Raw genomic sequence first — 12,522 nt, 5'->3', positions numbered from 1 at the left:
AAATGATCAACGCTATGTGGTCCCTCCCTCAAGGAGCTCAGAGTGAAGTTCAAAAGTCCTATGTGCGTCATAGGATAGGTAGAAAAAAAAAATACATGACAAGAAAGGGATTACAGCCTGGGCGTTCTGCTCTGGAAGGGGATGATGTAGATTTAAGCCTGACTTTGAAGCCTGAGCTGAAGGAAAGAGCAGTCCTGCTGGCAGAAGCAGCATGAGCAAAGGCCTGCAGATAGAAAGGCATGAGCAGATTGGAGGAATGAAAAATGACCCTGGTAGGCTGGTGCAGTAGGGGTTAGGTAGGGGTTGAGTTTTGCCCAAAAACAAAGCTTGAGTACAGACTGGAGGCTGAGGGGGTTAGCATTTTCCCTTCTAGGTGCCATATGCACAATTGTGCAATGATGTTCTGACAATAGCACTTTAGATCTTTGATTCTCAAACTGGGTTCCCTAGCTACTTGGAGGTACGCAGCAATGTGCTGGGAGGACCAAAGCCACAGGGCGATCACCATGCATCTTCCTGGAGCAATAATTTATTTGATGGATAGTATTTCAAGACAACTTTCATATGAAAATGAATACGGGTAAATTATGGCATACAATGCAACATTTGCTATCATTTTTCAGCTAAAATAGGGGCCTTTGGATGGACCATTTTGGGCTACATTTGGAAGTGACAGTCAAATTTAACAACCAGTATGAGCAGCAACCAGCCAGAACTGGAGAAGGGTCTTGGAGGACGCCAGCATCATCAGATCGTTTAGTTGTTGGATTGCGGGGAGGACTGGAGCCCTAGGGGAGGGGCTGGGGCAGCAGCAAGGGGAGGCACTCAGGGGCTCAGGACAGCATCTATTTACCAAAAGGTAGGGAAGTATGTCAGTACTTTAGCAACTAGCTGGATATCCGTCCTGGTTACCCTCCCAGCAGGCCCAGGGAACCCACTGGCTTTCATCTTCCATTAGGTAAACGTTGCGGGAGACTTGGAGGAGCAATGTTTTGACCTGAGGGGTGACTCATGGTTGTCAGGGATCTGAGGGTCAGAGAGAGGTTTTCCAGGGTGCAGTATGGCCCTGAAAGCCCCCTAAATCACATCGTCCAGGCTACCATCTCCTTAGCCCTTGCAGATGGCCCAGCCTGCCTGTTTATCCAGTGCTAATACAGCCAGGGGAGTTCCCACCTCTGAGTAGCATCCCCCACATCACAGCCTTCCTGTAAGACAGCAAAGCCCGTTACCCCGTAGGCTCACCCAATTTCACCTATAAGTATTTTTCTTACAAGTGCTTTAGAGAGAAAAAATAATCATCCAGACTCTTAGCAATACATCAAGGATACTTGAAATGCATTTGAAATATAATGAGTATGCAGCCATGAAAGACATGCCTCATAAGAATCTTTTGAAGGAAGAAATAAAACAAATGATCCTCCCTTTGTTTCTTGCCTCTTTGAGGCGGCAATGAGTCTCCTGGTGCTCTCCCCAAATCACAAACTCAGGTATAAACCACAATTAGTAATTAGGTTCTCATGTGGGAAGTGCCATGGTTAATGTTAAGCAGGCAAACCTTCCACCTTTGCTTAGCTACTTCGAGCAGTGCCTGTCTCCTCAGGCTTGGTGGGGAGACAAAGGCACCCAGCGCTTCCCACCTGGCACAGCCCATTTCCCAAGATAAAACAAAGATATGCTCCATTCTTTCCTCCCAGCTCTTCTTACAGCCAGAGTTAGCCAGGTGACCCAGTTCTGGCCAATGAGATATAAGGAACAGTCCTCTGGGGCTTCTGGGAAAATCTTTGCTTTCTCCTAAAAAGAGAATGATGATGAGATGGTGCTTTTGCCTCCCCGTCCTTCTTTATTGCTTTGGACACTGTCATGTGAGGTGAGAATGTGATGCTAGGAACTGTGGCAGCCGTCTTGTGAGCATGAGTGGAGATGTGGTTGACACACTGAAGATGGCAGAAGGGATGGATGGGAAGGGCCTGGGTCCTTCTTAATGAGGACAAGCTCTTGCTCAACCCCAGAAACCACCTACTTCTGCAAGTTTTATTATGAAAGAAGTAAACTGCTATTTTTACCCCACTTTTAGTCATGTACTGTTACTTGTAGCCAAAAGCATTTTGTATTAGTCAGGATAAACTAGATTTTGTTGCTACATTGATTCAGAAATCTCCATAGATTAAACACAAAAGGTTTATCTCTCATTCCCTTTAAGGCCATTGAGAGTCGGACAGCTCTCCTCCATCTTGTGTCTCGGGCAATGGGTCCCCAAGGTCACTGAGGCAGAGCAAGAGAGAATTACATGAGAATTACATGAGCTGTGTTAAAGGCCAGGCCTGGAAGTGGCTTACATCCCTCTGCCCACATCCCATGGTCCCAGCCCAATCTAACTTCATGGGGGAGCTGAGATATGAAGTCTCCCAGTGGGCGCCTACAGCATTGTCTCTGCCACACTTCCTAATTGACACACTATCTTGTCTGTCCTTCTTCCATCAGACAGTCCTTCACTTATTCAACAGATATTTATTGAACTTACTTGTGACAAGTGAGCCACAGGGAACATGTAAGGAAGACTTGGCTATCTTGTACACCGTCACATCACCAATCCTCAGAGCATCTGGCACAGAGGAGACACTCAATAAAGTAGTAAATAAACATTATAATATACAGTGCTCCCCCTTTATCCATCGGGATATGTTTCAAGACAGCCAATGGATGCCTAAGACCGCAGATGGTACCAAACCCTATATATACTATGTTTTTTCCTATACATACACATTTGAGTGTGACAGCAAAACTAGCATGAATTTCTTTTCCCTTCTTCACAATTTCATGAATACAAGATTCATTCTTACCACAGATCTTAGCAACATCAGCATACGATTTTTTCTTTCCTTATTAAGTCGAGAACTTTTACCTTTTCACTTAAAAGAAGCACTTTAGGGCTTCTCTTTGGCATATCCAAATTGCCAGCATCGCTACCCTTGTGCTTTGGGCCATTATTAAGTAACATAAGAGTTACTTGAGCACAACCACTGCGATACTGCGACAGTCGATCTGACAACCGAGACAACTACTGAATGACTAATGGGCGGGTGGTGTATACAGCATGGATACACTGGATAAAGTGATGATTCACATCCCTGGTGGGACGGAGCAGGACAGCATGAGATTTCATCACGCTACTCGGAATGCCTGCAATTTAAAACTTATGCATTGTTTATTTCTAGAATTTTCCATTTAATATTTTTGGACTGTGGTTGACCGTGGGTAAGTAAAACTGTGGAAAGTGAAACCACTGATAAGAGGGGACTGCTGTATTAAAATATGCACATGTATTAATATTAAATTCTATTAATTATATTAAAATATGTGTATTTGTTAACATATATTACTATATTTTAATCCATGAATCATTCCTGTCCTCAGGAAGCTTAGCGTCTAGCTGGGAGTCAGGCTAGTAGCTAAGCTGAATACCACGTGGCAGAGGCTCTCCCAGACGCAGCAGGACAGTGGTGGGGGTAGGGCTCAGAGGCACACTGGCTAGCTTTGCCTGCAGAAATCAGAAAAGGCTTCAGAGAGGAGCCGGCATGCAGCTAGGGTCTTGAAGAATGAAGAAATGAATAAATGCATGGCATTGTGCAGAGGCCTGGCCAGAAGGGGCATAGCCAAGAGTGCCTCTGTGAGTCTACAGCATAGGGAGAGGGCGTGGAGGGGCAGGTTTTAGGGGCAGGGGCAGAGGATCTAAGGCTCTAAGACCGAGTTTCTCAGTCCTGGCTGTATATTAGAATCACTGGGTAACTTTTAAAAATATCCAGCTCAAGCTTCCTCCCAAACCAATTAAATAAGAAGCTTCCTGGGCTGGGGCCTGGGTATCAGCAATTTTTAAAAGCCCCCAGCTGATTCTAATGGGTAGCTGGGGCTGAGAACCACTGTTCCAGAGTTTGGGTGTGGAGACAGGTCTGTTTGTCTTGCTTGGAAATTGCACTGGAGCCCTGTAGGACATGCCTCTCTCTCCTCCCTCACTGGTCTCAGACTCCTAAAAGAGGAGACTTTTAAGATCAGGTGAGGGGAGTAGAGAGCCGCCAAGGTGTTCCTTTGTCACGATTTTTTCCTTGGCTCATTTTCCTTCTCTGCGGGCGGTCCCCCTTCTCCCTTTACCTGTGGCACCCTGGGGCCTGAGAGCAGCTGTGCTGACAGCTGGCAGGAAATTTCTCTGCCTCCGGAGGCTCCCGAGACAGAGACAAGGCAGATGCCAACCTCCCTTCCTGATTAATCACCAGGTATAAGGAGGCCCATCCCCACCCAGATGTGGCTCCTAGGCCTCGCTCAGTGTACAAACCACCTACTCTTCCGTGCAGCACATCCTGCCCCAGAGCCCCTCAGACCAGCCGATGGCAGAAGGCAGCCCTGTAATTCTGACGGATCCTGCATGCTCTGCGTTTGGTCATTTGTTCAACCAATAGCCATCGGTTCTCCCATTTGTTAGACTGTCGTCCTGGGACGACATCCCCTTTTCTCCTTCCGCAGCAGTTTCTCTGAGTGATTTGCCTCCTCTCATCACTCTGAACATGTTCCCAGAATGCAGACTCATTTTAGTACCAGACTATGGTGAATTTGCTGCAGGAACAGCTGTAGAATCTTTCTAAAGCCTACGAGGAGTTTTGTTTGCTTTGCTCTCAGGTGTGGCAAATGGCAGCCCCTGGGCCCTCCTCTAGAATTCAGTCACTGGTCCTGCTTGTCGCAGGGCAGACGTGAGGCTTTAGTTCTGAGGCACTGTTGCTGGTTCTGCCCTCCTGTTTTGTGCCTCTTTCTGTCTGGATTTCAGGTTTTTGAGTGGTCTCTGTCCCTGCATTCATTCATTCACTCATTCAGCAAATATGCTCAGTGTCTACCTCCTATGCATCTGCCCATTGCTACGAGCTGGGCATGCAGAGGCAAGTGGGTCCAACACTCAAGGCATCTACAGCCCAGCAGGAGCTATGACATGGTGACACCTGCACTAGCGAGCTGTGTTACCAGCTTACAGTTACTTTACCTCTTGGATGAAGATCACCCCCAATGGAAACCAGACCAGTAATTTTTCAAACTGGGTTCCTTGGAGCCTCTGCAGCCACTAGAGAGGATGAGGGGTTGTATAGTGAATGGGCTCTGGTCCTCCTCTCCCTCTTCAACTGTGGTGGGTTCTCTTGTATCTATTTTACAAATTAGTGTTCTACATAAGATCTTGTGATGGTTAATTTTAAGTGTCAACTTGGCTGGGCCATGGTGCCCAGATATTTGGTCAAACATTATTCCAGACAGTTGTGAGGGTATTTTTTGGATGAGATTAAGATTGAAACTGGTGGACTTTGAGTAAAGCAGATGGCCCTCCATGACATGGGTGGGCCTCATCCCATCAGTTGAAGGCCTTAATAGAAGAAAGACTGACCTCCCTCGAGCACCCAAGCAAGAGGGAATTCAGCCAGCAGAAGGCCTTTAGACTTGAACTGGGTCTCCAGCCTGACAGCCTACCCTGCAGACTTTGGACATGCCAGCCTTTGTAATCATGTTAGCCAATTCCTTAAAATAAATCTTGCTCTCTCTCTCACTATATAAATATATACACGTCTTCTTGCCCCTGTTTCTCTGGAGAACGCTGACCAATACAGATTTCATCTGAAAAAGGTTCACCTGGCCAACAAAACTTTACAAACCCCCAGGCTAGGGGCCGGCCTGGTGGCATAGTGGTTGGGGTCTCATACTCCACTTTGGTGGCCTGGGGTCTGCAGGTTTGTATCCTGGGCGTGGACCCACACACTGCTTGTCAGGCCATGCTGTGGTGGTGTTCCACATGCAAAACGGAGGAAGACTGGCACAGATGTCAGCTCAGGGACAATCTTCCTCAAGCAAAAAGAGGAAGATTGGCAACAGATGTTAGCTCAGGGCCAATCTTCCTCATCCAAAAAAAAAAAAATCCTCCTGGGCTAGAAGATCCGTAGGTCCTTTCTAGTTCCACTAATTTGTGATGCCAGGTGTTCTGGTCCTGGCTCTAACACACTGCCTGCGTCAGCTCTGGCTTCCTCCCTGGTCCCAGGTTCGGGTCTTGGTTGTCTGATCCTGACTTAATAGCAATTACAACTTAAATGTGTCTAGTGATTTACTGTTTTCAAAGTATGTTGTAGACATTATCTCACTTAAGCTTTACAACACCCATTTTGCAGATGAGGATGCTAAGGTAGGATGGCTTAAATGACTTGCCCAAGATCACACAATTAGGAAATAGCAGACATAGAGTTAAATGTCTTTGGACTCAAAACCCCAGGTGTTCGCCTCTGTTCCATGCTGTCAGCCCATTTAATCTATTACACCCGAGAACTCTAGGCATTTAATATTCGTCCAGCAGGGGGAGCTGGAGACTCAACCCCCCCAGGAGGAGAATGACTTGCTCTGCAATTTCCAGAATGAGCAGGCAGAAGACCCTTGCAGTAGTGAGACGTGACTTCAGACGGACCACAGCAGCTGCTTGTCGAGCCAGCATCCCCTGCGGTTGGCCAGGTTTCGTGGCTTCTGCTGGCAGAGTGTCCATGATTCATGGCAACACAGGGACTTTACGAGCCTGTGATAAAACAGTAATCATCAGCTGTGAGGCTGACATGAGATTATGGAGCTGCGCAGTTAAATTGAGTTACTGTGCTTTCCTGGGGCTGCTCACGCAACGGCAGTGTTGACCCAGTGAGGTATCCCTGAGTGTGGGACTCAGGGTGGAATCTCACCAAGACGCCTTTCCTGGGATGGACGTCAGGGTGGGAGTGGGGGGGTGGTCAAAATGCTGCTGCCTCTGAGTCGTAACTTGAGGGTTGTTGCTGTGTGTGTGTGTGTGTGTGTGTGTGTGTGTGTGTGTGTGAGTGCACATGGGGGGCCTCAGGGGCAGAGTGTTGAGTTAGCCATCCTCCTCAGTTCACAGGGATGCCACCTTCCTCTCAAACCACATCCAATTTGTCGGCAAATCCTTCAAACCATGCCCAGATTCGGTCAGTCCCCTTCTCACCGCTCACTCTGCTGTCACTCTGGCCAGAGCCGCCTTCCTCACTCATCTGCTTTACGGCAGTGGCCTCCTATAGGGCCTCCCACTCCACCCCCACCCTCTAGTCCACAGCCCATTCCCAACACAACAGCAAGAGTGATCAGTTAAAAGTTCAGCCTCTTTTCTGCTCGAAACCCTGCCATGGCTCCCCATTTCCTTCAGCGTGAAAGCCAGAGTCCTTACAGAGGCATATAGGGTCCCCCTCGCTTCCCTGCCATGAGGGACATGGCTTGTCCCTCACCTCCTGTGCTCAACGAGGTTGTCCCCACCCACCTTATTTAAAATCTCAACATCGTCTCCACTCCATCCCCACCGCCCTTACACTGCTCTGCTTTTTCTCTTTTCCCATGGTACTTTTTGGCTACTAACATACTAGAAAACATATTTATTATATTAATTATTGTCTGTATCCCTAATAGAATGTAACCTCCAAGAGAGCAGGGATCATTTTTATTTTGTCATTGATGTATATCAAGTGTACAGTAGGTGCTCAATTAATGTTTGTAGCCTGAATAAACCAGGGCTGTGGTTTTCCATCAGACCAGGGACTCTTTGAGGGCTAGAAGGATATTTTCTCCATTACATTAGAAGTTCTCCCAAGACAGAGAGAGTGCCATCCCCACTAAGGATGCCCTCACTTCATTACACTATGTCCCTTGGCCCTGCCTGAAACCTAAGTCTTTGCAAACCACAGCCAGAGAGAGAGATGAAGTGAGGCAAGGGTCTCGCAGGCCTGGGGCAAGGAGGCTCAGCCATGACAGCTGGGTCCCTGGGTGTCTCCCCTGTTGACCTGATGCTTCCCACCAGCCTGTGGACCTAATGCCTTAGGAGTGTGGCTTGGCCCTCCCCCACCCTTCTGACCTCTCTTGACCTCCGGATGGGCCAGTTCTAAAGCCTGGATCCCTGCTTAGTTTCTTTCCCCTGGTTTCATGTAGCCCTATTTATCACCCAGCACATTTTCAGGGAAGTCTTCCATCCCAGCCAGTGACTGGGGACTCTAGCTCCTGTCACCAGTCCACCCTGCCCCACCTCCTCCCCAACCCTGGCTGGGTCCCACTTCCTTCCACTCTGTTCACCAAAAGGGTATTTGCCTCTTGCGGCCAACTCCCAAATACTGCCTGAAAGTCACTTGATTTTCGAATTGATGTCCCTCACCTGCCTCGTCCTTGCCAGCCCCTGGTATCAGATCCTGCTGAACCAAAGGAGGCCATGCAGCATGGTAGAGACAGAGCACTGATGGGGCGGCTGTGAAGATGCACCCCATCTCTGGCTGCGGGGAGCATGACGGACCTGCAGCTTCAGCTGCAGGGCTCTGAAGACACCATGCTCCCAGCCAGTGTCTGGGCGTGACAGAGCTGCCAAGACAGGCCCACACCCGAGACGTGGTACCCCTCTGATGGGCCACTTTGGCTTGAGGACTTTGACAGCCTTGCTGAACAGTCTCACACTGTACTGTAGCCTGAGACGCTCCCATACAACCTTCCTCCCTCACGCTCTGCTTCACTGCGGGGTCAGACCTGCACCCGGTCAGGTGGGGCAGCTCTCCAGCCTCCTCCAGCTCCTCTGTGAGCCTTCCCTCCCAGGCTCTGCCCCTCATGAATCTCGGCATGTCCAGTCCTAGCTTGGAGTCTGCTTCTGGGTGGACCCAGACTAACACTCCTGCTTTGGAGCCAGGCCAACCTGGTTTCAAATTGTGACTTCTCAGAGCTGTAGCTTCTGCATCGGTAAATTGAAGCAAAAAAGCCCACCCTGGGAGCTGATGACGGGAGAATCAAACGTGTGGTGTAAGTGGCCTGGCTCAGGACATTTGTTGCTCATAAGCTTGCCTTGCGCTCGTTGCCTTGTCCGAGCCTCTGATCTGGGCAGGTGCCTGGGGACTCTAGTGGCCTGTCTGGTCCCAGCTCCTTCCACCCCTTGAGATTCTGCTCCCAGTCTCAGTCGCCCTGGGCCAGAGCCTAGGAATCTCAGCCAAGCGTGTCCTGAGGACTGAGTCTCCTCTAGGCTCCCGTGCTCTTTGGGGGTGTGGGGTCCCCCTCGGGACGGCAGCAGTCAGCTCCCAGCTGCTGCAGCAGAAGCAGCATATTCGTCCCCACCGACGCCCTACCCCATCCCACTAATGGGGGTTTTAGAGGAGCTTTTCCACGCTAAGCCTTTTTTAACCTAAAAAGGGAAATTACTTGCTTAATTTAATTTGTTTAATATTCCTGTTAAAAAATGAGGTTCAATTAAGATACCCAGAGAAACTGTAATGTTCATTTAACGAAAGAATGGAATTTGAGTTCTGCAAATGTATTTTTTTCTCTTTTCTGTCTTTTTTTTTCCCACGCAAATCCAGCTAAGTGAATTACTAATCTTTATTAGATGCTTTAATTATGGGTTGTTAATGGAAATATTACTGAAATTAAACTCAAATGTGTTAACCAAGGAAAAAGCTTTACGTGTCACTAAAATAACCAAATTTCAAGACTTTGTCTATATGGTCAATTGAAACAGCACCTGAGGAATTAGCCCCTGAACTATAATATAGTGACAGCCTTTCTGTGTAGGGCTGGTCTCTCTGAGGCCGACGGTGAATGGCACCACACTCATAAGACAAAGACTTCACGTATATGGGCCAACTCTGCAGGCACCGTGGGCAGGCCCTGCACAGAGGCGCAGACCCCCGGGGTGAGTCACCTCTTCAGATTTCAACAGGCCTTTATGCAGAAGGACACAAACACACACACTATACAAACTCCACGGGTCCATTGAGGCTCCAGGTAAAAACTCAGCTCCTCCCCATGCATTTATTCATCACAGCCCTCTTGCATTTCCTCTCCTTGAGCACAATGGCATGCCCCGTAAACAAGATCTGGCTTTGATGAAGCAGGCTAGGCACACCTAGGAGTTTCCTCCGTGTTCTGGAATGCCTGCTTCCTGAGGAATTGGGAGGAAAGGGTGTTCCGTCATCCCTTTTCTTTCTACTTCCCTCTGGGAGCCTCTTTTGCAGTGGCACTTCATATGGCCCGGTCAGTATTTGGGAAACAATGATTTTCCTCCAGAGGAAGACAGTCTTGGGGGATGAGCTAAGCCCCATGTACTACTGGGCCTTGTGTCTTAAGCCAGCTTGACCCACTTGACATGAACTTGGGTCGCTTTTTCACTCTGACTAGCGATTGGCTCATTCTTCACCTTGTCCTGGGGGCCATCTGTCCTTTCAAACCGGGCTTCAAGCGTGACTTCTAAATTTTGAATGAAAATTACCCTCGACGGGGCTACCTGGGCTGGCTGTACAGAAGATGCTTGTAGTCTGAGCTTTTCAATCCCGCAGGCCTGGGCTGGAATTCCTGCACCCCTGCTAACTGTCAGTGTGACCTTGGGAAGATGGATGACCCCCCTGAGCCCCAGTTTCCTTAGCTGTAAGGTGGGGATAATTACCACTCTCCATCCGTCTTAGGTCTCTCCGTCAGCTCATAGACCTGCTCAGTGCTCTCCTTTCCTAAAAGGACTCTTCGTTGACTCAATGCTCTACTCTCTTCCTTTTCTTTTCCTCTTTCTCCCAAAAGCTTAGTCCACCTTCCTAATCCCAGGTCCTCACTTCTCATCCACTCCTCATCAGCCAGTGTCCTGGTGACTAGGAACAGAACCTACTCTAGCTGGCTTAAGCAGAAGAGAGAGAAATGAAGCAAATCCTAGGAATATTCCAGAAACTCTGGGAAGGCCAGGGAAGACCTGGAGCCTGCACAGGGGGAGTGGTGCCCACAGCCCACCCCTGGTCTACACTGGGGCCTCTACTAACCTTGGCTGCTCTGCCCCAAGCTGGAGCTGACACCACTGATCATTGACTCTGGACGCTACAAAGTCTAGAACTGCTGACCTCAAAGCTGATGCCTTCCTGCCACCTGAACCAGAAAGTGGATTTCACACAGCACCTGTTTCCTCACCTTGTTCTCTTCCACATCCAGCGTGTCTCTGATGTGGCTGATTGGTGGAGCCCAGGTCCTGTGGCTGTTCCTCAGCTGCAAGGGCGGCTGGGAAAGAGGCTTCTTCTTTCCGGAAGAGTGACTCACAAAGTGAGAAATTTACCACGCATAGGAAGGGCGTATAGGGGATGCTGGCAGGCATGACGAGAATTCACCACATGGTCTCACCACATGCTCACCCACTGCCTGTGGGTCTCTAGCCTCTTCCATTCCTCCACGGAAGTGCTCTGGGGAGACCACCATGGTAGGCATCTTCTCTTTGTCCCTCCATGTCCACTCTCCATCGTCCTCCACCCTGCTATCTGCCCAGAGGCTGACCTGGAGGACCTGCATTTACCTGTTGCCTCACCGGCTTTCTGGCTTCCAGTTGGGTGTGTTGGATGGAGACTGGAAGGAGGAGGGAGAGGGAATTTGTCTCCCCAACTACCAACTGTGGGGTCTTGCTAGGCTGGCTGTGTCCCTTTGCCAACTTCACTAGCCTGTCAGACAGCCCTCTCCACTCAGCCCTCCCTGTCTCCAGGTTTGTTAACTCCTCCCTCTTTTTGGTCCTTTGGCCCAGGGTGGTAACTGCTCACGCTGTTCCCTGTTACCCCTCCCAGGGCACTGGGCTCTCCTGAGGCATCCCCTGCACCATGCTCCACTGTCATCAAGACCCTTTATTAAACTGTCCTGAAATTACCCAACTTAAGAGTGCCATCTCTCTCCTGCCAGGACCCTGATAAGACCACAGTGACCTCCACTTTGCCAAGGCTGGTGGACACTCTTCAGCCTAGATCTTCCTTAACCTCTTGGCTGCTTTTGACATTGTGGCTGCTTCTGACATCGGGGCTGCTTCTGACATTGGGGCTGCTTCTTCCTTAATACCCTCTGCTCCCTTGGCTTCCAACTCTCTAGCTGTGTCTGCTTAGTCTCCTTCCTGGGCGTCTCCTCTTCTGTCCACCTCCTAAGCAAGGCTGTTCTGGGGTTTTGTTTTTGGATCCTCCCTCTTCCCTCTCGACATGATCTCTGTCATTGAGCTCATCCACTCTCTTAGTTTTAATCCCATCTTTTTGCTGATGTCTCCCAATTCCACATGTCCAGCCTTTCCCCTGAGCTTGATTCCAAGTGTCTACTGGAAGTATCTACCTGGATGTCACTTGAATATCATCAATTCAACAACATATAAACTAACTCATCCTCCCCTCTCACTAATCTGCTTCTGTCCTTGTGTTCCAAATCTTAGTCAAAGGCGATCCCACCCATTCAGTCACCCAAGACAGCAGTCTAGAGGCCATCAGGCTCTTCCTTCTCCCTCCCTGACTTTTCTCCACCTCTTTCCCTTCTTAGGTGTTTCTTGACCCAGTCCTCTGTTCTCCAACCCTCCTACCAGGGCCTTAATCTGAGACGTCACTGTATCTTGGGTGAAACAGAACAGCACGCTCCTTCCCAGCCTCCTAGGTTTGCCCAGTGAGAGTCACTGCCCCCCTTGTAGCCAGAATTATGCTTCTAAAACGCAAATTGACTGTTAGA

This window comes from Ceratotherium simum, chromosome 13, assembly GCF_057802395.1.
Source record: "Ceratotherium simum simum isolate JZ-2026a chromosome 13, ASM5780239v1, whole genome shotgun sequence".
NCBI lineage: Eukaryota > Metazoa > Chordata > Mammalia > Perissodactyla > Rhinocerotidae > Ceratotherium > Ceratotherium simum.
The sequence above is the reverse complement of the archived record's forward strand: the minus strand, read 5'-3'. Positions refer to the sequence as shown.